The sequence below is a fragment of the Capricornis sumatraensis genome, chromosome 3, assembly GCF_032405125.1.
Source record: "Capricornis sumatraensis isolate serow.1 chromosome 3, serow.2, whole genome shotgun sequence".
Classification (NCBI taxonomy): Eukaryota; Metazoa; Chordata; class Mammalia; order Artiodactyla; family Bovidae; genus Capricornis; species Capricornis sumatraensis.
The window spans coordinates 159039863-159063952 of record NC_091071.1 but is presented as its reverse complement, the minus strand read 5'-3'; positions in this window follow the sequence as shown (position 1 = coordinate 159063952).

Sequence of the window (24090 nt, the reverse complement as noted above, 5' to 3'; positions counted from 1 at the left end):
CTCAAGGCTGTATATTGTCACCCTGGTTATTTAACTTATATGCAGAGTACATCATGAGAAACACTGGGCTGCAAGAAGCACAAGCTGGAATCAAGATTGTGGGGAGAAACATCAATAACCTCATATAGGCAGATGACAGCACCCTTATGGCAGAAAGTGAAAAGGAACTAAAAAGCCTCTTGATGAAAGTGAAAGAGGAGAGTGAAAAAAGTTGGCTTAAAGCTCAACATTCAAAAAATAAAGATCATGACATTTGGTCCCATCACTTCATGGCAAATAGATGGGGAAACAGTGGAAACAGTGTCAGACTTCATTTTTTGGGGCTCCAAAATCACTGAAGATGATGACTGCAGCCATGAAATTAAAAGACACTTACTCCTTGGAAGGAAAGTTATGACCAACCTAGATAGCATATTCAAAAGCAGAGACATTACTTTGCCGACTAAGGTCCATCTAGTCAAGACTATGGTATTTCCAGGGGTCATGTATGAATGTGAGAGTTGGACTGTGAAGAAGGCTGAGTGCTGAAGAATTGATGCTTTTGAAGTGTGGTGTTGGAGAAGACTCTTGAGAGTCCCTTGGACTGCAAGGAGATCCAACCAGTCCATTCTGAAGGAGATCAGGCCTGGGTGTTCTTTGGAAGGAATGATGCTGAAGCTGAAACTCAAATACTTTGGCTACCTCATGCGAAGAGTTGACTCATTGGAAAAGACTCAGATGATGGGAGGGATTGGAGGCAAGAGGAGAAGGGGACGACAGAGGATGAAATGGCTGAATGGCATCACCGACTTGATGGACGTGAGTTTGAGTGAACTCTGGGAGTTGGTGATGGACAGGGAGGCCTGGTGTGCTGCAATTCATGGGGTCGCAAAGAGTCGGACACAACTGAGCGACTGAACTGAACTGAACTGAACTGAATATTTAAGAAGATGTTTTTAGTAGAAATTTGTAATGAAGAGAAGGAGATAAGAAAAAGTAAAGAAAGAAGTTGAACAGAGATGTGGTTTTAGCTGACATCTAGTCCCAGTCTGATCCCCTGGGGTGCTCTGGAGTGTGAATGACAACCAGTGAGCTTTTCCACCTTGAGGCAAGAAGACCACCTTTTGTACCTGTAGGCCATCACCAATATTGCAGACCTTCAGCAATTTCAGGTGAAGATGGCTCCCTTTAGCCATGAGCAGTTTCCCAGAGAATGATAAGGCCATAAACCCTTATCACCAATACTCTTGGCAGCCAGAAGATTAGGGCACCAAACTAGTAAAAGGAATATGGCAAGGAGTAGATGGCGGGGGACACTAGTAGGATCTAGTACACAGGCTGTTATGATATGGCTTCAGTCTTATATACAATTTCTCCCTTATTTATGTTTTACTCTAATGAAGGAAGAGGGGATGACAGAGGATGAGATGGTTGGATGACATCACTGACTCGAAGGACATGAGTTTGAGCAGACTCTGGGAGCTGGTGATGGATAGGGAGGCCTGGTGTGCTGCAGTCCATGGGGTTGCAAAGAGTTGGACATGATTGAGCGACTGAACTGAATTGATGATTCATAAAACATTTGCTTCCCTCTCCTTCCCTTTTATAATATTAGGATTTAGGAATCGAGCACTTCCTTAACCTTCTCTTCAGGAAGCTGGACAATCATTCATTATAAGATTCTCTAGACAACTGGTAAACCCACTCTAGTGTTCTTGCCTGAAAAATTCCAGGGATGGGGGAGCCTGGTGGGCTGCTATCTATGGGGTCACACAGAGTCAGACATGACTGAAGTGACTTAGCAGTAGCAGCAGCAGACAACTGGTAAAACCAGTATACATTAACTAAACTACCCATGCATCTGGGTTATATCCTCTTGTTTGTAAACTTGACAACCATTCCCATCTCCTTTTTTCCTTATGGACAAAACTCATGTTCCATTATAGAGGCTGGGGATGCTAGATACTCTTTTTCCAACCTCTCCTGTTTCCAAGCTGTGTGTCTTTTCTCCTTTGTCTGGGTGTTTGTGAATTCCACTGATATTCTGCTCACTTGCGTTTTACATAGACTAACAAGGACCAAAGTATTCTCTTCCACTGCAAAGTTTCATACCCTCTACCCCTTAGTTTTGTGTTATGGAAGGGAAAAAGAGGAATTAGAATAAGAGTAATGGATTATCATTAAGACCGCTTCTATTTCTGAATGTATGCCATTACCTTAAACGTATTTGGAAATAATTAACTAGATATTAAGTGTTTTTGATAGTTTCATCACATGTATATTTTGTTGGGGTCCCTGGGGAATGACATAATTATGTGTTAAACATGATTAACAGCATATCTCAAGAGATATATGAAAGAAAATCAACTACTCCAGAGGAAATTAAGATTAAGGATAATATGGGGGCATATTTACTGGGATTGTGATAATTTGTGTGTGTCTGTGTTGCCTTAGATGGAAGTGCTCCAGGCCAATTTGGTTTGAAATTTTCTTTTCAAAGGCCTTAGTTAATACTTGGGGAGGGATGTGGAGATTGAGAGGAGGTATCTTTTGGGGCTCTTGTGTTCTATCTGACTTGGCCAGCACAGCTGACTTTTGCACTGCTCTGGAGATATATTTCTGAACCAGGAAGGGTTGCCTTATATAAGCTGAGTACTTGCCTTTCTCTCAAATCCCTTCAGAAGAAATAGCTGGAGGATGGGCTAGGGGGGTTCATTTTCTTCTCAAATATATAATTATTCATGCTTTATTTATAGTAACTCTGAAAACCTAATTTTTGGAGACTTAATGTCTGCATTGTGGCTATATAAATGACAAATGACCACAAGTTTAGCAGCTTTATGATCATATGGTTTCTGTGAGTCAGAAGTTCAGGCACAGGTGGTCCTACTGGTTCCCTGCTTAGAGCCTTAGAATATGGTTGTCTCTCTGTCTCGAGGCTGTGGGGAGGGAATTCATTTCCAGGCTCATTGACTCCAGGTTATTGATTGAATTCAGTGCTATGCAGCTGTCAGCTGAAGGCTGTTCACAGCTTCTGAAGGCCATCTGCATTTGAAAGATTGTGGCCTCCTTCAAGCCAGCAGTGAAGGGTGAAGAAATCCTCCTCACATCTCTATAATTTCTCTGGCTCCCCTTCTGACTCATGTCATCTGCCTTCCTCTTCTGCAACATCTATCTCCTGATTCTAGCTATAGAAATTTCTCTGCTTTTAAGGATTCATGTGATTAGGTTAGACTCTCATGGATGTTGTAGTTTCATCTCCCTGTCTTAAGATGCATAACCTTAATTACAACTTGGAAGTCTCTTCAAAGAAGTACAAAGATTAGAGCTGAATAAGCATGAGATGGACAGAGGAGCCTGGTGGGCTACAATCCATGGGGTCACAAAGGTTGTATGTGACTGACCACTCAAACACACATGCACACACACACACAACCATGAGATGGTGTTCTGGGGGACATCTCTTTATAATTCTGCCTACCACAGTGACATAGTTTGGAATTTAATTCGATGTGAATTTTAATGCTTATATATGGGCGAGTCATTATCCTTCCTCACTAATTCATGAATTTACTCATTTAGCAATTATCTCTATAAATCCTGTGTATTATTTGCCAGGCACTGATCTGGGCACTGAGAATACCGTGAGGAGTAAGACTAGACCTGTATTATCATATGGTGGCCACTGACCACATATACAGCCAATGTACACTTGATTGTGGCTAACGAGACTGAGGAAATAAATGTTGAACTTCAATTTATTGTCACTAATTTAAATTTGAGTAGACTTATATGTCTGGTGGCTACCATGTCGTCAGTACAGATAGGCTATTTCAATTATTGCAGAAAGTGCTATTGACAATGAAAAATTCCTGTTTTATTGTTCTTTGTATTCTAGTGTGAAGCCAACAATCTTTTTTTAATCTGTAAAGGGCCTAATAGTAAATATTTTAGGCTTTATGGACCAAACAGTTTCTTTTTCAGCTATTCAGCTTTGCAATAGTACCTGAGAACTGTCATAGACATCCACAGACATTCATGAATGAATGAGCATGGCTATATTTTTCAGTAAAATTTGATTGACAAGAGAAGATGGTGAGGCATATTTGTCCAGTGGACTGTAGTTTGCCCACTCTGGTTTTAGTGGAAGATTCCCTATTCATTTACCTTCTGGCTATTGCTAGGTCTTCTCCACTTTTGCTCTGATGTTTACTTTTCTTACTAGACCAAGCATTTTAATATCATTTTGTTCAAAATTCTATGGGATTTTAGCCCGTATTAGTGTGCTAGGGCTTCTGTAACAAAATACCAGAGACTGGGTGGCTTAAACAACAGAAATTTATTTTCTTAGTTCTGGAGACCAAGGTCAAGGTGTTGGCAGATTTGGTTTCATATGAGTCCTCTCTCTGTGATATGCAGGTGGCGGGCTTCTTACTTTCTGTTCACATGGCTCTCCTGTGTGTGCTATATCTTGCTGTTTCTCTGCCAAAGTTTCTCTTCTTATAAGGACACCAGTCAGATTGTTGCAGGGCCCACACTAATGGCTTCATTTTTAATGTCATTACTTCTTTAGAGGGCCTATCTCCAAATACAGTTACATATGGAGCTTCTGAGAGTTAAGCCTTCAATATACAAATTTTGGGGGCTATAGTTCAGCCCATAACAAGCTTTAAATTTTAATATGGTGTTTTTCAAACTTGTCCAAAGTTAGGACCACTTGAGAGCTTAGGTACCCTTTAAGAGATTCATTGAGTAAATTTGCATATAGCCCAGGAGTTTAGATTTTTAACGTTCCCTGGATGAGCATGATGGTCAGCCAGGTTAGGAGCTGTGGTTTTATCATGTATTTAATTGATGCATACCAAGAAATCCACATCTACTTCTGTGATGCACCATATGATTCTTTAGAGGTATAGTGTTTATATCTTTATGCACCAGTTGTACAAATTAATTCAAATTAATTTTTCTCAAGTGTTTTTCTGACCTAAGACCAACCTAGATAGTATATTCAAAAGCAGAGACATTACTTTGCCAAATAAGGTCCGTCTAGTCAAGGCTATGGTTTTTCCTGTGGTCATGTATGGATGCGAGAGTTGGACTGTGAAGAAGGCTGAGTGCCGAAGAATTGATGCTTTTGAACTGTGGTGTTGGAGAAGCCTCTTGAGAGTCCCTTGGACTGCAAGGAGATCCAACCAGTCCATTCTAAAGGAGATCAACCCTGGGATTTCTTTGGAAGGACTGATGCTAAAGCTGAAGCTCCAGTACTTTGGCCACCTCATGCGAAGAGTTGACCCATTGGAAAAGACTCTGATGCTGGGAGAGATTGGGGGCAGGAGGAGAAGCGGACGACCGAGGATGAGATGGCTGGATGGCATCACCGACTCGATGAATGTGAGTCTGAGTGAACTCTGGGAGATGGTGATGGACAGGGAGGCCTGGCGTGCTGCGATTCACGCGGTTGCAAAGAGTCGGACATGACTGAGCGACTGAACTGAACTGAACTGAAGATAGTTTGAGCAAACCAGGTATATTGGAGAAAGAACAAACTCTTCAAGGGATGTTGCCAGTAGTACAGGATGAAGCAGATTCTTTCTATCTGCTTTTTGGCAAGTGATGCTGCTTTTGTGTATAAAAATGATTATGGTGGTTCAGACAAAAATACCCAATCTACATAATTTTAAAAAGGAAAAAAAAATATTTAAAATTATAATGTACCCTTGTTTCTAAGCATCATTAAAAATTGTGAATAATTGAAACCCTTAGCATGCTATAAAGAGTGTAAGACCAAGTAAACCCAAACCATCTGTTCTGCCTCACTTCCTGCCATTCTTATGCAGGATTCAGTTCAGTTCAGTCACTCAGTCGTGTCCAACTCTTTGCGACCCCATGAACTGCAGCACGCCAGGCCTCCCTGTCCATCACCAACTCCTGGAGTCCACCCAAATCCATGTCCATTGAGTCGATGATGCCATGCAACCATCTCATCCTGCCCACAAGAGAAAACCAAGAAAGACGGTAGGCACTGAGAGAGGGCATCAGAGGGCAGACAGACTGAAACCACAATCACAGACAACTAGCCAATATGATCACATGGACCACGCCTTGTCTAACTTGATGAAACTAAGCCATGCAGTGTGGGGCCGCCCAAAACAAATGGGTCATGGTGGAGAGGTCAGACAGAATGTGTAATATGCAGGATTGCTAAGTTACAATCAAGCAGAGCTTCTCTCTATGCTCATGTGCATGCTTTCCTCTCTATGGAAAGTTCTTTCCCTTACATTGTCCCTTTTTCAAAAGGTCTCTATGGTTTTGGTATCTTCTCTATATCACTAGGGGGTATTAGTTATTACCTCTGCTTATTATCTTCTCAACATCACTAGGGCGTATTAGTTATTACCTCTGCTAATTTTTTAATAGTTTAATACAGTAAATTTTCAGTATTAAACACACTGTTTATGTGTTTATGCTGCTCAACAGATCAAAGATGTCATCTGCCACCCCCTTATCTCCACGTCAACTGTAGACATTGATAATCAGTTATGGCACTTTTTCCTGCTTGGTCTATGTGTGGACTCACTACACAGTTCAGCAAATCACTCTGGGGAACCACCACTAACTGACTGTTTGGCTTGGGAGATTATAGTAGCCTCAAGACTTCTCCATCTATAAGGCACCGTTGATAAAACATCTTCTTTCGAAGACAATGGGCTGCTTTTTTGGGTGCCTGATGTCCTCTGCTGGCATTCAGAAGTTGTTTTGTGGAATTTACTCAGTGTTGAAATGTTCTTTTGATGAATCTGTGGGGGAGAAAGTGATCTCTCTGTTCTATTGGCTTGGGAGATTATAAATGCTTGCAAGTCATTGAAATGTCTCTTAAGAACAGATTGACAGCCGGTCAAAACCTGGCAAATGTTAATTGGTTTAATGTAAATAACCTAAAAGAAGAAAAAGGTGGCTTAGAATTACCATATGACCCAGAAATCCCACTACTAGGCATATAGCCTAAGAAAATATAATTCAAAAAAACACATGTACCCCAATGTTCATTGCAATAATATTTACAATAATCAGGACATGGAAGCATACCAAATGTCCATCAACAGATGAATGAATAAAGTATGGTACATATATGCAATGGAAATTGGAATATTGCTTAGCCACAAAACCAAACACAATTGGATCATTTGTGGAGATGTGGATGGACCTAGAGTCTGTCATACAAAGTGAAGTAAGTCAGAAGTGTTATAAATATTAGTCACTCAGTCATGTTCAACTCTTTGCAACCCCATGAACTGTAGCCTGCCAGACTCCTCTGTTCATGGAATTCTCCAGTCAAGAATCCTGGAGTGGGTAGCCAATCCCTTCTCCAAGGGATCATCCCTACCCAGGGATCAAACTGAGGTCTCCAGCATTGCAGGCTGATTCTTTACCATCTGGGCCACCAGGAGAGCCCTGAAGTAAGTCAGAAAGTGAAAAACCAATATTAATTTATGTATATGGAATTTAGAAAAATGGTACTGCTGCTGCTAAGTCGCTTCAGTCGTGTCTGACTCTGTACGACCCCATAGATGGCAGCCCACTAGGCTCCTCTGTCCACAGGATTCCCTAAGCAAGAATATTGGAGTGGGTTGCTGTTTCAGATGAGTCTATTTGCAGGGCAGGAATAGAGACAAAGACATAGAGGACAAATGTATACGCAGAGTATATGCAGAAGGATAGGATGAACTGGGAGATTGAAATTGACGTATGTGCACTGCCATGTTTAAAACACATAACTAGTGGGAACCTATTGTATAGTGCAGGGAGCTCAGCTCAGTGCTCTGTGGTAGCTTGGATGGGTGGGATGGGGGTGGGTAGGAAGGAGGGTCAGGAAGAAGGGGATATTTGTATACATATAGCTGATTTATTTGTTATACAGCAGAAACTAACACAACATTGTAAAGGAACTATATATATCCCAATAAATTTTTTAATTAAATAAGTTACCAGAAAAACAAAATGTACACTAAAAAATTAAATTGTTTCTTTATAGATTCATATGAGTTATTAGGTATAATACGGAGTAAACTCATGTACCTGTCACGCAATTTAGGCCAATTGTAACATCTTGCAAAATTATGGTACAATACCACAACCAAGATGTTGACCTTACAGTTAAGATGCAGAACTTTTCTATCACATCAAAAATACCTCATGTTGCCCTTTCATAGCTACTCATACCTTTCTTCCATTTCTACCCTTTTGTCAATCTGTAGCAACTGTTGAACTGTTTTCCATTTCTATAGCATTTGTCATTTCAAGAATGTTTTATAAATTAAATACTACATTATATAACTTGGGATTTGCCTTTTTCACTCAGGAAAATTCTCAGGAGATTCCTTCAGATTGTTCCTATGTCAACAGATTCTTTTTTGTTTGTGAGTAGTGTTCCATGGTATGGATGTACCACAGTTTGTTTAACCATTCACCCAACTCAGCTTATGAGTTGTTTTCAATTTTGGCATATTAGGAATAAAACTGCTATAAACAGTTGTTTACAGGATCTTCCTTTCTCTAGGGTAGATATGTAAAAGTGCAACTTGCTAGGTCATAAAGTAGTTGCATATGACAGATTTTTAAGAAACTGCTAAACTGTTTTCCAGAGGACTCCACTGTTTGACATTGTCATCAACAATGTATGGATAATGTTAGTTTCATCATACTCTTCTCAACATCTGGTATTGTCTATATTTTAAATTTTAGCTTTTCTGATAGGTGTAATTACATCCCACTGATGTTCTAATTTGCATTTCCCTCTTGAGAGTCCCTTGGACTACAAGGAGATCCAAGCAGTCCAACCTAAAGGAGATCAGTCCTGGGTGTTCATTGGAAGGACTGATGCTGAAGCTGAAACTTCAATACTTTGGCCACCTCATGCAAAGAGTTGACTCATTGGAAAAGACCCTGATGCTGGGAGGGATTGGGGGCAGGAGGAGAAGGGGACGACAGAGGATGAGATAGCTGAATGGCATCACTGACTCGACAGACATGAATTTGGGTAAACTCCGGGAGTTGGTGATGGACAGGGAGGCTTGGAGTGCTGGATTCATGGGGTCGCAAAGAGTCGGACATGACTGAGTGACTGACCTGACCTGACCGGAATGGATAATAATATGGGAAATCTTTATATGCTTATTTGCAATCCATATATCCTCTTCAATGAAAAGTTTCTTCATGTCTTTGACCATATTCTGATTGGATTCCTTGATTTCATTTCCTGTTGGGTTTTGAGAGTTCTTTATATATTTGAGCTATTATGATAACCAAGGACTGTGTTTGGCAAATATTTTTCTCCCATCCTGTATCTTGTTTTTCAATCCCATTATCAGGGTCCTTCAAAGAGCAAATCTAGGAATACAGGGAAAGGCTCTTCTTGATGTAGAGAGTCTGGAAAAACCTTATAAGCTCACATTACACAGTGAAACCGCATAGGCATGAAGATTTCTGTTTTAGGTATTTTTAAATCACAAATACAATTTCCTTAATAATTATAAAAATTACTCAAATTACCTATTTCCTAGTGGGTGAGTTGAGATTGTTTTCATTTTTTGAGAAAGTGATCTGTTTCCTCTAAATTTTAAAATTCCTGTTCATAGAGTTGTTTGTGGTATTCTCAGTATCCTTTTGCTATCTTCAGGCTTGTGGCTGTTTCTCCTGTTTTATTTCTGTTATTGGCAACATGTGTGTTATCTCTCTCTTGCTCTTTTTTTTTTTCTTTGTCAGTCTTAATGTAGGCTTGGCAGTTTTACTAAACTTTTCAAAGAACCAACACTTTTTTCATTGATTTTCTATATTGGTTTTCTGCTTTCAATTTTATTGATTTCTACTGTTTATTATTTCGTTCCTTCTCTTTGCTTTTGGTTTTATGTGCTCTTCTGTTTTCTTGGTTTTTGAAATGAAAGCTTGAATGACTGATTTGAATTTTTTCCTGTTTTATAATTGCCTTTAGCACTACAAACTTCTCTCTTAGCTCAGTTTTATCTGTGTCCCACAGTTTTGATATGCTACATTTTTACTTTCAATCAGTTAACTATACTTTTTGATTTGCTTTGAGAGTTCTCATTTGTTAATAGCTTATTGAAAAACATGTGTGTATTTGCAAAGTATTTGGAGTGTTTTGTTATCTTTCTGTTATTGATTTCTAGTTTCATCTCACATATTTGAAGAATATACTCCAAACATATAGGCTTCTCTAGTGGCTCAGATGATAAAGCATATGCCTGCAATGTCAGAGACCCAGGTTCAATCCCTTGGTTGGGAAGATCCCCTGGAGAAGGAAATGGCAATCCACTCCAGTACTCTTGCCTGGAAAATCCCATACCAGTTTCCTCTGGTAGGTTACAGTCCATGGGGTTGCAAAGAGTCGGACACGACTGAGCAACTTCACTTTCTTTTCACTTTATAGTCCAAACACAATGGAATTCTTTTAAATCTATTGAGATTTGTTTTATGATCAGGATGTGGTCTATCTTGGTTTATGATCTGTAGGTGCTTGAGAAGAATGTGTATTCTGCTGTCAGATGGAGTGTTCTGCAAATGTTGACTAGATATGGTTGGTTGATGGTGTTCAAAGTTCTATATCCATACTGTCTTATTCTTTAGTTGTTCTGTCAATTGCTGAGAGAAGTGTTGATGTTTCCAAGTGTAAGATATGTCTATTTCTTCTTCCAATTTGATCAATTTTTGGTTCATAAATTTTGTATCTCTGGTATGGTTTATACTTATTTCACTGCTATGTCTTCTTAGAGAGCTGATGCTTTTCTGATAATGATAGTGCATGATGGCATTATAATAATGTCACTTTGGTAATATTTATTACTCTAAAGTCCATCTGACATGGGTAGGCACAATTTTGCTTTCCTTCAATCAGTGTTGGCAGAGTGTATCATTTCCCACCCTTTAGCTTTCATCCAGCCTAAATTATTATATTTGAAATAAGGTTCTAGTAGATAGCACATAGTTGGATCATGTTTTTATTTTTATATATTTATTTACTTATTTTGACCATGCCTTGTGGCATGTGGGGTCTTCTTTTCTCAACCACAAATGAACCCATGCTCCCAGTACTGAGAGTGTAGAGTTTTAACTAATGGACTGCCAAGGGAGTCATTGTATTATGTTTTAAAAAAGGATCCACCAATCTGTTTTGTAGCTGGTGTATTTGGACTATTTACATGTCAAGTAATTAAAAATTAGGGCTTAAGTCTGCCATTTTATGTTTTTGCTTTCTATTTGTTTCTCCTGATTTTTTTCCCTCCATTTTTCCTGCCTTTTTTGTGAACTACTTGAATATTCACACACACACACACACACACACACACACACACACACACACACAGTATTTCTTAGTATATCTCTTTGTGTGTCTTGTAATGGTGGTTCTCGGTATTATGTTTTATATGTAACTTACCCGTCTACTAGTGTCACCATATTATCAGTTCAAATGAAGTGTGGTAATCTTATCTCATCTCTTTATCTTCACCTATTTAAAATATAAATGTCATTAAAAAAAGTCCTTTTACGTATATTTAGAAACACATCAGGAGTTTCCCTGATGACTCAGATGATAAAGAATCTGCCTGCAATGTGGGAAACCAGGGTTTGATTCCTGGGTCAGGAAGATCCCCTGAAGAAAGGAATAGCTACCTAATCCATTATTCTTGCCTGGAGAAATCCATTTACAAAGAAGCCTGGCAGGCTACAGTCCATGGGATTGCAGAGTTGGACACAACTGAGTGACTCACATACACAGATACATAGAAACACATCAGACAATTTTATAATTTTTGCTTCAATCATGAAACTTAGTTTAGAAGATTCAAGAGAAGAGAGGTGTATTTTTAAGGACAGCATATTCATATACACACCGACAATATGTAAATAAGGGAGTTTATTGTTATTCCATTTATTATTATTGATAAGCATTGAACAAATACATTTTATTTGCAATAAGATCATTTAAAAACTTACTTTTTAAATTTTTAGGAGACAATCTGAGGAAACGGTAGTGAATTAAAGAAAGCATTATAAACCTCTCACTGAGCATTTAAAACTTTATGCTGTGAGTCATCATCATGAGAACCTAATGGCCCCATTGTATGTATCACATATTATTAATTGCTTTGTGTCTACTTGCCCTTATGTTTTGTTGTGCTGACTCTAATGATTCCCTTGGAGAAGAAGTTTCTTCATACAAAAAATGCTGCATAGAAACACGAAAACAAAAACAGGGAAAATCTTCATACATTCTGTGAGTCAATGTTATAATCGCTTTCTCCATTACACAAAATATATCTCAACTCACAAGTTCTGAATTCATTATAGACAAAGGTTTTGCAACAGCAGCACTGTGAATATTTTGAGACAAATGATTCTTTTGTGGGGGGACATGTTCTGTGCACTGTAGCACGTTGAATGACACTTCTGACCTCTACAAACAGATGCCAATGAGATCCCTGGCCCCACACCACTTAACAACAAACAAACATTTCTCAAGATATTTCCAAGTGTCTTCTAGTGGGCAAACCTGCCCTTGATTAAGAGCTGTTGATGAAGGCCAAATGGGACATCTGAAGTTATCATTTTTTATCCCTGATCTCTTTTATATTTTCTTTTCAATGCAGTGGTAAGGCATTACTCATGACAGTCAGAGTGTCTTCTTATCCTCTTCCCTCCCTACCTACTGATAAACACAGGGAATTCACTTATTTGTTCATTGCTACATTCACTTGTACAAGTCTCACTATTTGGTCATGTGTTTGATTCAAACTTGCAGACTTAATATTCTTTGGGGAGGCTGCTTTCATCAATGAAACACCATGTTTATCTAATCATATCTACCAGACTAACTGGTCATCACTCGCAGACAGAGGTACCAGGCTGGACTCTCTTTTTAAACTCAATATGTTTTAATTTATTCATGAAGTTGGTCCTAGAAATAGTCTCTATTCTAGGATCCTAGGCTTTTTACAGTGAATTTTCAGTTCAGTTCAGTTCAGTAGCTCAGTCATGTCCGACTCTTTGTGACCCCATGAATCGCAGCACGCCAGGCCTCCCTGTCCATCACTGGCTCCCGGAGTTCATTCAGAATCATGTCCATGGAGTCCATGATGCCATCCAGCCATCTCATCCTCGATCGTCCCCTTCTCCTCCTGACCCCAATCCAACCCAGCATCAGAGTCTTTTCCAATGAGTCAACTCTTTGCATGAGGTGGCCAAAGTACTGGAGTTTCAGCTTTAGCATCATTCCTTCCAAAGAAATCCCAGGGTTGATCTCCTTCAGAATAGACTGGTTGGATCTCCTTGCAATCCAAGGGACTCTCAAGAGTCTTCTCCAACACCACACTTCAAAAGCATCAATTCTTCAGCCCTCAGCCTTCTTCACAGTCCAACTCTCACAACCATACATGACCACAGGAAAAACCATAGCCTTGACTAGATGGACCTTAGTCGGCAAAGTAATGTCTCTGCTTTTGAATATACTATCTAGGTTGGTCATAACTTTCCTTCCAAGGAGTAAGCATCTTTTAATTTCATGGCTGCAGTCACCATCTGCAGTGATTTTGGACCCGCAAAAAATAGAGTCTGACACTGTTTCTACTGTTTCCCCATCTATTTCCCATGAAGTGATGGGACCAGATGCCATGATCTATGTTTTCTGAATGTTGAGCTTTAAGCCAACTTTTTCACTCTCCTCTTTCACTTTCATCAAGAGGCTTTTTAGCTCGTCTTCATTTTCTGCCATAAGGGTGGTGTCATCTGCATATCTGACGTTATTGATATTTCTCCCGGCAATCTTGATTCCAGCTTATGCCTCTTCCAGTCCAGCGTTTCTCATGATGTACTCTGCATATAAGTTAAATAAGCAGGGTGACAATATACAGCCTTGACGTATATTGGACGTATATCCTTTTCCTATTTGGAACCAGTCTGTTGTTCCATGTCCAGTTCTAACTATTGCTTCCTGGCCTGCATACAGATTTCTCAAGAGGCAGGTCAGGTGGTCTGGTATTCCCATCTCTTGAATAATTTTCCACAGTTTATTGTGACCCACACAGTCAAAGGCTTTGGCATAGTCAATAAAGCAGAAATAGATGTTTTTCTGGAATTCTCTTGCTTTTTCCATGATCCAGCGGATGTTGGCAATTTGATCTCTGGTTCCTCTGCCTTTTCTAAAACCAGCTTGAACATCTGGGAGTTCACGGTTCACGTATTGCTGAAGCCTGGCTTGGAGAATTTTGAGCATTCCTTTACTAGCATGTGAGATGAGTGCAATTGTGCCGTAGTTTGAGCATTCTTTGGCATTGCCTTTCTTTGGAATTGGAATGAAAACTGACCTTTTCCAGTCCTGTGGCCACTGCTGGGTTTTCCAAATTTGCTGGCATATTGAGTGCAGCACCTTCACAGCATCATCTTTCAGGATTTGAAACAGCTCAACTGGAATTCCATCACCTTCACTAGCTTTGTTTGTAGTGATGCTTTTTAAGGTCCACTTGACTTCACATTCCAAGATGTCTGGCTCCAGATTAGTGATCACATCATCATGACTATCTGGGTCGTGAAGATCTTTTTTGTACAGTTCTTCCATGTATTCTTGCCACCTCTTCTTAATATCTTCTGCTTCTGTTAGGTCCATACCATTTCTGTCCTTTATTGAGCCCATCTTTACATGAAATGTTCCCTTGGTATCTCTAATTTTCTTGAAGAGATCTCTAGTCTTTCCCATTCTGTTCTTTTCCTCTATTTATTTGCATTGATCGCTGATGAAGGCTTTCTTATCTCTTCCTGCTCTTCTTTGGAACTCTGCATTCAGATGCTTATATCTTTCCTTTTCTCCTTTGCTTTTTGCTTCTCTTCTTTTCACAGCTATTTGTAAGGCCTCCCTAGATAGCCATTTTGCTTTTTTGCGTTTATTTTCCATGGGGATAGTCTTGATTCCTGTCTCCTGTACAATGTCACGAATCTCATTCCATAGTTCATCAGGCACTCTATCTATCAGATCTAAACCCCTAAATCTATTTCTCTCTTTCACTGTATAGTCATTAGAGATTTGATTTAGGTCATACCTGAATGGTCTAGCGGTTTTCCCTACTTTGTTCAACTTGAGTCTGAATTTGGTAATAAAGAGTTCATGATCTGAGCCACAGTCAGCTCCTGGTCTTGTTTTTGTTGACTGTATAGAGCTTCTCCATCTTTGGCTGCAAAGAATATAATCAATCTGATTTCAGTTACCAGGACACATTTTAATACCTAAACTATAAATTTAAGACAATATATTTCAATGTCCAATGGAAAGTGTATAAAATTCTTAACTAAACCTTTGAGACTCAAGTACAAATTAACTGCATTATGTTATCACTGATAGTAACTTTAAACTTTTTCTTTTCATTTTCTTTTCTCCTTTTTGTTTTCTTTATTTATTTTGCATATTTTATTATACTGTAAATGACCCACAAAACTGTATTAGTGCCAGATGCTGAACATAGTGGTACAATAGTTCTATATATTGTGAAATGATCACAGAGTGTTTTAGCATCTGGGAAATATTGATGCCATCCTGAAACACAGAGTTTCAAGAAAGCTGATTTTTTTTTTTAAGATTGTTTTGATATGGACCATTTTTGAAGTCTTTACTGAATTTGTTGCAGTACTGCTTCTATGTTTTGCTTTTTCAGCCACAAGGCATGTGGGATCTTAACTTCCCAACCAGGGATTGAATCCACACCCCCAGCATTGGAAGGCAAATTCTTAACCACTGGACAGTCAGAGAAGTTCCAAAACAACTGAGTTTTAAATATTTATTTATTTTTATGACATTTCAGAAATTAAGTAACAGATAAAAGAAGATGGGAGACGTGTAACCATTAGTTCATGATTTTTAACCTAACATTACCAAAACATGCTTATCTGAACAAAAATGCTAATCTTATCTTTACCAATATGTTCATAGGAGGGACTTCCCTGGAATTTCAGCTGATGAAGAATCTGCCTGCAATGCAGGAGACCGCAGGTTGATTCCTGGGTCAGGAAGATCCCCTGGAGAAGGGATAGGCTACTCATTCCAATATTCTTGAGCTTCCTTGGTGGCTCAAATGGTAAAGAATCCACCTGCAATGTAGGAGATCTGTGTTTGAGCCCTGGGTTGGGAAGATCCCCTGGAGGAGGGAATGGGAACCCATTCTAGTATTCTTGCCTTGATAACCCCATGGGCAGAGAAGCCTGGCAGGCACAGTCCATGGTGTCACAAAGAGTCAGACACAACTGTGGGACTAAGCACAGCACAGCACCACATGTTCACAGGAGTAAGGCAATTGAAAAAAAAAAACAAAAAACAAAGATTCCATGATCAGATGATTTGGGAATATATGAATTAGAACCAGACTCTACCTAAGAACTTTTTATGCACTACTATATATTAGAAAGAATACTCAGCATATTGATGTATTGATCTAAATTGTAAGGCATACATATAGTCTATTTATTTCCTAATCATATTTAATAAATAGAGCTAATAGTCTAATGAAGTGAAGTGAAGTGAAAGTTTCTTCAGTCAGGTCCGACTCTTTTGGACCCCATGGACAATACAATCCATGGAATTCTCCAGGCCACAATACTGGAGTGGGTAGCCATTCCCTTCTCCAGGACATCTTCCCAACCCAGGGATCGAATCCAGGTCTCCTGGATGGCAGGTGGATTCTTTATCACCTGAGCCACAAAGGTAGCCCAAGAATATTGGACTGGGAAACCTATCCCTTCTCCAAGGGATCTTCCCAACCCAGGAATTGAACTGGGGTCTCCTGCATTGCAGGCAGATTCTTTACCAAGTGAGCTATGCTCTAATGTAACAAAATTAATTGAAGAGAGAGTTCCTTTGGTTTTAAGGGTTATGAGAATCATAAAAAAAATTTACTTGGAGGGCATGGCAGTTGAGCTGCAATTTGTGGTGGGTGGGATATGGAAAAAGTTCTATGACAAGGCAGTCTTTCAGTTCAGTTCAGTTCAGTTCAGTCACTCAGTCGTGTCCGACTTTTTGCAACACCATGAATCGCAGCACGCCAGGCCTCCCTGTCCATCACCAACTCCCAGAGTTCACTTAGACTCATGTCCATTGAGGCAGTGATGCCATCCAGACATCTCATCCTCTGTCAGCCCCTTCTCCTCCTGGCTCCAATCCAACCCAGCATCAGAGTCTTTTCCAATGAGTCAACTCTTTGCATGAGGTGGCCAAAGTACTGGAGTTTCAGCTTCAGCATTATTCCCTCCAAAGAAATCCCAGGGCTGATCTCCTTCAGAATGGACTGGTTGGATCTCCTTGCAGTCCAAGGGACTCTCAAGAGTCTTCTCCAACACCACACTTCAAAAGCATCAATTCTTTGGCGCTCAGCCTTCTTCACAGTCCAACTCTCACATCCATACATGATCACTGGAAAAACCATAGCCTTAACTAGACAGACCTTTGTTGGCAAAGTAATGTCTCTGCCTTTCAATATGCTATCTAGGTTGGTTATAACTTTTTTCCTAAGGAGTAAGTGTCTTTTAATTTCATGGCTGCAGTCACCATCTGCAGTGATTTTGGACCCGCAAAAAATAAAGTCTGACACTGTTTCCACTGTTTCCCCATCTATTTCCCATGAAGTGATGGGACTGGATGCCATGATCTATGTTTTCTGAATGTTGAGCTTTAAGCCAACTTTTTCACTCTCCTCTTTCACTTCCATCAACAGACTTTTTAGTTCCTCTTCACTTTCTGCCATAAGGGTGGTGTCTTCTGCATATCTGAGGTTATTGATATTTCGCCCAGCAAACTTGATTCCAGCTTGTGATTCTTCCAGCCCAGCGTTTCTCATGACGTATTCTGCATATAAGTTAAATAAGCAGGGTGACAATATACACCCTTGATGTACTCCTTTTCCTATTTGGAACCAGTCTGTTGTTTCATGGCCAGTTTTAACTGTTGCTTCTGGACCTGCATATAAGTTTCTCAAGAGACAGGTCAGGTGCTCTTGTATTCCCATCTCTTTCAGAATTTTCCACAGTTTCTTGTGATCCACACAGTCAAAGGCTTTGGCATAGTCAATAAAGCAGAAATAGATATTTTTCTATTTTTCTTCTTCTAGATGGAACTCTCTTGCTTTTTCGATGATCCAGCGGATGTTGGCAATTTGATCTCTGGTTCCTCTGCTTTTTCTAAAACCAGCTTGAACATCTGGGATTTCACGGTTCATGTATTGCTGAAGCCTGGCTTGGAGAATTTTGAGCATTACTTTACTAGTGTGTGAGATGAGTGCAATTGTGCGGTAGTTTGAGCATTCTTTGGCATTGCCTTTCTTTGGGATTGGAATGAAAACTGACCTTTTCCAGTCCTGTGGCCACTGCTGAGTTTTCCAAATTTGCTAGAATTGTAAAGAGCAATATTACATAGGAACCTGGAATGTCAGGTCCATGAATCAAGGCAAATTGGAAGTGGTCAAACAGGAGACGGCAAGAGTGAATTTTGACATTCCAGAAATCAGCGAACTAAAATAAACTGGAATGGGTGAATTTAACTCAGGTGACCTTTATATCTACTACTGCGGGCAGGAATCCCTCAGAAGAAATGGAGTAGCCATCATGGTCAACGAAAGAGTCCAAAATGCAGTACCTGGATGCAATCTCAAAAACAACAGAATGATCTCCGTTCGTTTCCAAGGCAAACCATTCAATATCATGATAATCCAAGTCTCTACCCCAACCAGTAACATTGAAGAAGCTGAAGTTAAACAGTTCTATGAAGACCTACAAGACCTTTTATAACTCACACCCAAAAAAGATGTCCTTTTCATTATAGGGGACTGGAATGCAAAAGTAGGACGTCAAGAAACACCTGGAGTAATGGGCAAATTTGGCCTTGGAATGCGGAATGAAGCAAGACAAAGACTAATAGAGTTTTGCCAAGAAAATGCACTGGTCATAGCAAACACCCTCTTCCAACAACACTAGAGAAGACTCTACACATGGACATCACCAGATGGTCAACACTGAAATCAGATTGATTATATTCTTTGCAGCCAAAGATGGAGAAGCTCTATACAGTCAACAATAATAAGATCAGTAGCTGACTGTGGCTCAGATCATGAACTCCTTATTACCAAATTCAGACTCAAGTTGAAGAAAGTAGGGAAAACCGCTAGACAATTCAGGTATGACCTAAATCAAATCCCTTATGACTGTACGTGGAAGTGAGAAATAGATTTAAGGGCCTAGATCTGATAGATAGAGTGCCTGATGAACAATGGAATGAGGTTCTTGACATTGTACAGGAGACAGGGATCAAGATCATCCCGATGAAAAAGAAACACAAAAATGCAAAATGGCTGTCTGGGGAGGCCTTACAAATAGCTGTGAAAAGAAGAAAAGCGAAAAGCAAAGGAGAAAAGGAAAGATATAAGCATCTGAATGCAGAGTTCCAAAGAATAGCAAGAAGAAATAAGAAAGCTTTCCTCAGTGATCAATGCAAAGAAATAGAGGAAAAGGACAGAATGGGAAAGACTAGAGATCTCTTCAAGAAAATTAGAGATACCAAGGGAATATTTCATGCAAAGATGGGCTCCATAAAGGACATTAATGGTATGGACCTAACAGAAGCAGAAGATATTAAGAAGAGGTGGCAAGAATACACAGAAGGACTGTACAAAAAAGATCTTCACAACCAAGATAACCACAGTGGTGTGATCACTCACCTATAGCCAGATATCCTGGAATGTGAAGTCAAGTGAGCCTTAGAAAACATCACTATGAATAAAGCTAGTGGAGGTGATGGAATTCCAGTTGAACTATTTCAAATCCTGAAAGATGATGCTGTGAAAGGCAGTGCTTCAGTTCAGTTCAGTTCAGTTGCTCAGTCGTGTCCGACTCTTTGCAACCCCATGTATCGCAGCACACCAGGCCTCCCTGTCCATCATCAACTCCTGGAGTTCACTCACACTCACACCCACTGAGTCAGTGATACCATCCAGCCATCTCATCCTCAGTAGTCCCCTTCTCCTCCTGCCCCCAATCCCTCCCAGCATCAGAGTCTTTTCCAATGAGTCAACTCTTTGCATGAGGTGGCCAAAGTACTGGAGTTTCAGCTTTAGCATCATTCCTTCCAAAAAAATCCCAGGGTTGATCTCCTTCAGAATGGATTGGTTGGATCTTCTTGCAGTCCAAGGGACTCTCAAGAGTCTTCTCCAACACCACAGTTAAAAAGCATCAATTCTTCAGTACTCAGCCTTCTTCACAGTCCAACTCTGACATCCATACATGATCACTGGAAAAACATAGCCTTGACTCGATGGAACTTAGTCGGCAAAGTAATGTATCTGCTTTTGAATATGCTGTCTAGGTTGGTCATAACTTTTCTTCCAAGGAGTAAGCATCTTTTAATTTCATGGCTGCAGTCACCATCTGCTGTGATTTTGGAGCCCCCAAAAATAAAGTCTGACACTGTTTCCTTCTTCAGCAATCAATGCAAAGAAATAGAGGAAAAGAACAGAATGGGAAAGACTAGAGATGTCTTCAAGAAAATTAGAGATACCAAGGGAACATTTCATGGAAAGATGGGTTCGATTAAGGACAAAAATTGTATGGACCTAACAGAAGCAGAAGATATTAAGAAGAGGTGGCAAGAATACACAGAAAAACTATAGAAAAAAGATCTTCACGACTCGGATAATCACAATGGTGTGATCACTCATCTAGAGCCAGACATCCTGGAGTGTGAAGTCAAGTGGGCCTTAGAAAGCACCACTGCGAACAAAGCTAGTGGAGGTGATGGAATTCCAGTTGAGCTATTTCAAATCCTGAAAGATGATGCTGTGAAAGTGCTGCACTCAATATGCCGGCAAATTTGGAAAACTCAGCAGTGGCCACAGGACTGGAAAAGGTCAGTTTTCATTCCAATCTCAAAGAAAGGCAATGCCAAAGAATGCTCAAACGACCGCACAATTGCACTCATCTCACATGCTAGTAAAGGAATGCTCAAAATTCTCCAAGCCAGGCTTCAACAGTATGTGAACCGTGAACTTCCTGATGTTCAAGCTGGTTTTAGAAAAGGCAGAGGAACCAGAGATCAAACTGCCAACATCCGTTGGATCATGGAAAAGCAAGAGAGTTCCAGAAAAACATCTATTTCTGCTTTATTGACTATGCCAAAGCCTTTGACTGTGTGGATCACAATAAATTGTGGAAAATTCTTCAAGAGATGGGAATACCAGACCATCTCACCTGTCTTTTGAGAAATCTGTATGCAGGCCAGGAAGCAACAGTTAGAACTGGACATGGAACAACAGACTGGTTCCAAATAGGAAAAGGAGTACGTCAAGGCTGTATATTGTCACCCTGCTTATTTAACTTATATGCAGAATACGTCATGAGAAATGCTGGACTGGAAGAAACAGAAGCTGGAATCAAGTTTGCTGGGAGAAATATCAATAACCTCAGATATGCAGAAGACACCACCCTTATGGCAGAAAGTGAAGAGGAACTAAAAAGTCTGTTGATGGAAGTGAAAGAGGAGAGTGAAAAAGTTGGCTTAAAGCTCAATATTCAGAAAACGAAGATCATGGCATCTGGTCCCATCACTTCATGGGAAATAGATGGGGAAACAGTGGAAACAGTGTCAGGCAATCCTAAGGTGAATATAAATGTGGTCAGTCCAAACTGGACAGAATGTGAGTAAGTCTTGGGTGACATTTCTTACAAAGTTTTTTTGACTGCAATTATTCAGACACCTTACACACTAGTGTAAGTGTTCCCTGGTGGCTCAGATGGTAATCTTCCTGCAATGCAGGAGACGAGGGTTTGGATCCCTGGATTGGGAAAAATCCTTAGAGAAGGAAATGGCAACACACTCCAATATCCTGGGAAATCGCATGGGCAAAGGGATTGGCTCACTGAAACCTGGTGAGCTTCAGTCTGTGGGGTTGAGGAGTCAGACATGTCTTGGTGACTGAGAAGATACACACAGACACTAATTCAGACTTATGAATTTCTGTTGGGAATGGAGAAATGGAAGCATTTTGAAGATGATGATCAAGTGCACAGTCATATTTCAAGAGCATAACTCTAAACACTGAATACAGCATAAAGTGAAAGAGTGGAAGAAAGGGACCAAAGAAAGAGAAAAAAAAAATTAACCCAGAAATAATGGACAAATTATGAGGCTGTTAAGTTTGGAAAGTGAAATTGAAAATGTTAGTTGCTCAGTCATGTCAGACTCTTTACAAATCCACAGATTCTAGCCTGCCAGGCTCCTCTGTCCATAGAATTCTAAAAGCAAGAATACTGGAGTGGGATGCCACTTCCTTCTCCAGGGGATCTTCCCAATCCAGGGATCGAACCTATGCCTCCCTCATTGAGAGCAGACTCTTTACCACCTGAGACACCAGGAAAGCCCTAAGTTTTGTAAGCATATAGTGAAAAATGAATTGAGGTATGGAGTTAAGAATGGTAAGGACAGAAATCTACATCTTTCCTATAACATGGTTTATATAGGTGGATGTTAATTATAGTTGCTACTCTCTTTCAGCCATCATTCTAACTTAAGTTAAATGTTCTCCTTTCAAAAATTAGAAAACTCAGAGTTTTGTAAACATAGGTCAGGTTTATGCTTTAAGTCTTGTCTTCCTGATTATCGCCATTTAAACTTCCACTGAAACCTTGTTAAATTCTGGCATCTCCCCATTCTTTTAACCTCAATGTACTTTTTAAATCATTTTTCCTATGTCATGTATCACATTTTAATAGGTTTTACTTATTACTTCTGTTGTCTGCCTCCTCTATTAGAACATAAATTCTACAGGGTAGATATAATTTGAGCTCAATAGAGTTTTGTTGAATGAATAAATGAATGACTGAGCATAATATTTTCATAGTTTGCAAATTGAGGGGTATATAATTGAAATTTGTAAACTAAAGAAGAGACATTATTGTACAAAAGTAATTATAACTGAATTTCAAGCATTCACCTCAATCTAACTTCCCATGGATATTATAAGAACAAAAATTGAATTAAATTCTGCAGTCATTCAAATCTTTTAGTGCTAGTCATTTACCCGTTACATATTAACAAAGAGAATTCTGGGAGAATCACTAAAAACAGATGACCCTTCAGGTTTCAAGCCATGCCTAGAAATGTGTATTCTACAAATATGTGACCATGTGAGTCAGTAGGCTGTGTGGGACCAGATTTTGGCTTACTCAAAGGCAACAAAGGAAGTGAGCTTATGGTATTATTTCAAGGGTGTCAAAGGAAAACTTTATTTGCTCTCAAATGTTTTTCCAATCCATTTGTTGCTGATTTTACTAGGACACAAAATAAATAAAGAAAAACCCACAACTTTCTTTCTGCAAATATATATATGTCTTAAAATGCAAATTTCTCCAGGAAAAGTTGAACCCTGATACTTAAAAGTCCATTAAGATATGAATATTAGCAAGTCTTTCCCTGAGTATGTGTGTTAATGTGGAGATATCAGTGCAGAGGTGCTACAGACCTGATAACGTGGTATTTGAGGCTGCCAGAGCAAGTGTTTAAATACAAAGAAGAAATTGAAGTACATTCAGTGATGTATCTTTGTTCATTGCCATGTAATGAGCTCAGGGTGTGTGTGTGTGTGTGTGTGTGTGTGTGTGTGTGTGTGTGTGTGTGTGTGAAGGAGGGAGATTTACCACCTGTAGTCCCTTATTTTTGTCATCCACAGGTTGGTGAGTAGAACTCTTCGTTTCACATTATTTTTATAATAAAGCATTTTGATCTTCAGTTTAGGTTGTAAGTCCCCAAGTAAGCTAAGCATATTTCCCAGCGTCCATAGGATTTATTTAAAGAATGAGACTGAATTCTTTTTGCTTAGATGAACAGAATTGAGAGTAAAATATCATCAGCTCCCATTACCAACTAGTTAACTGATTACATAACCTGAAGGAAATAGGTTTCTTCTTTTCTTTACTTTGAAAGATTTTTAAATTGAAGTATTGATAGTTGATTTACAATGTTATGTTAGTTTCTGCTGTATAGTAGTGTGAATCATATATATATATAAACATTATCTTTCA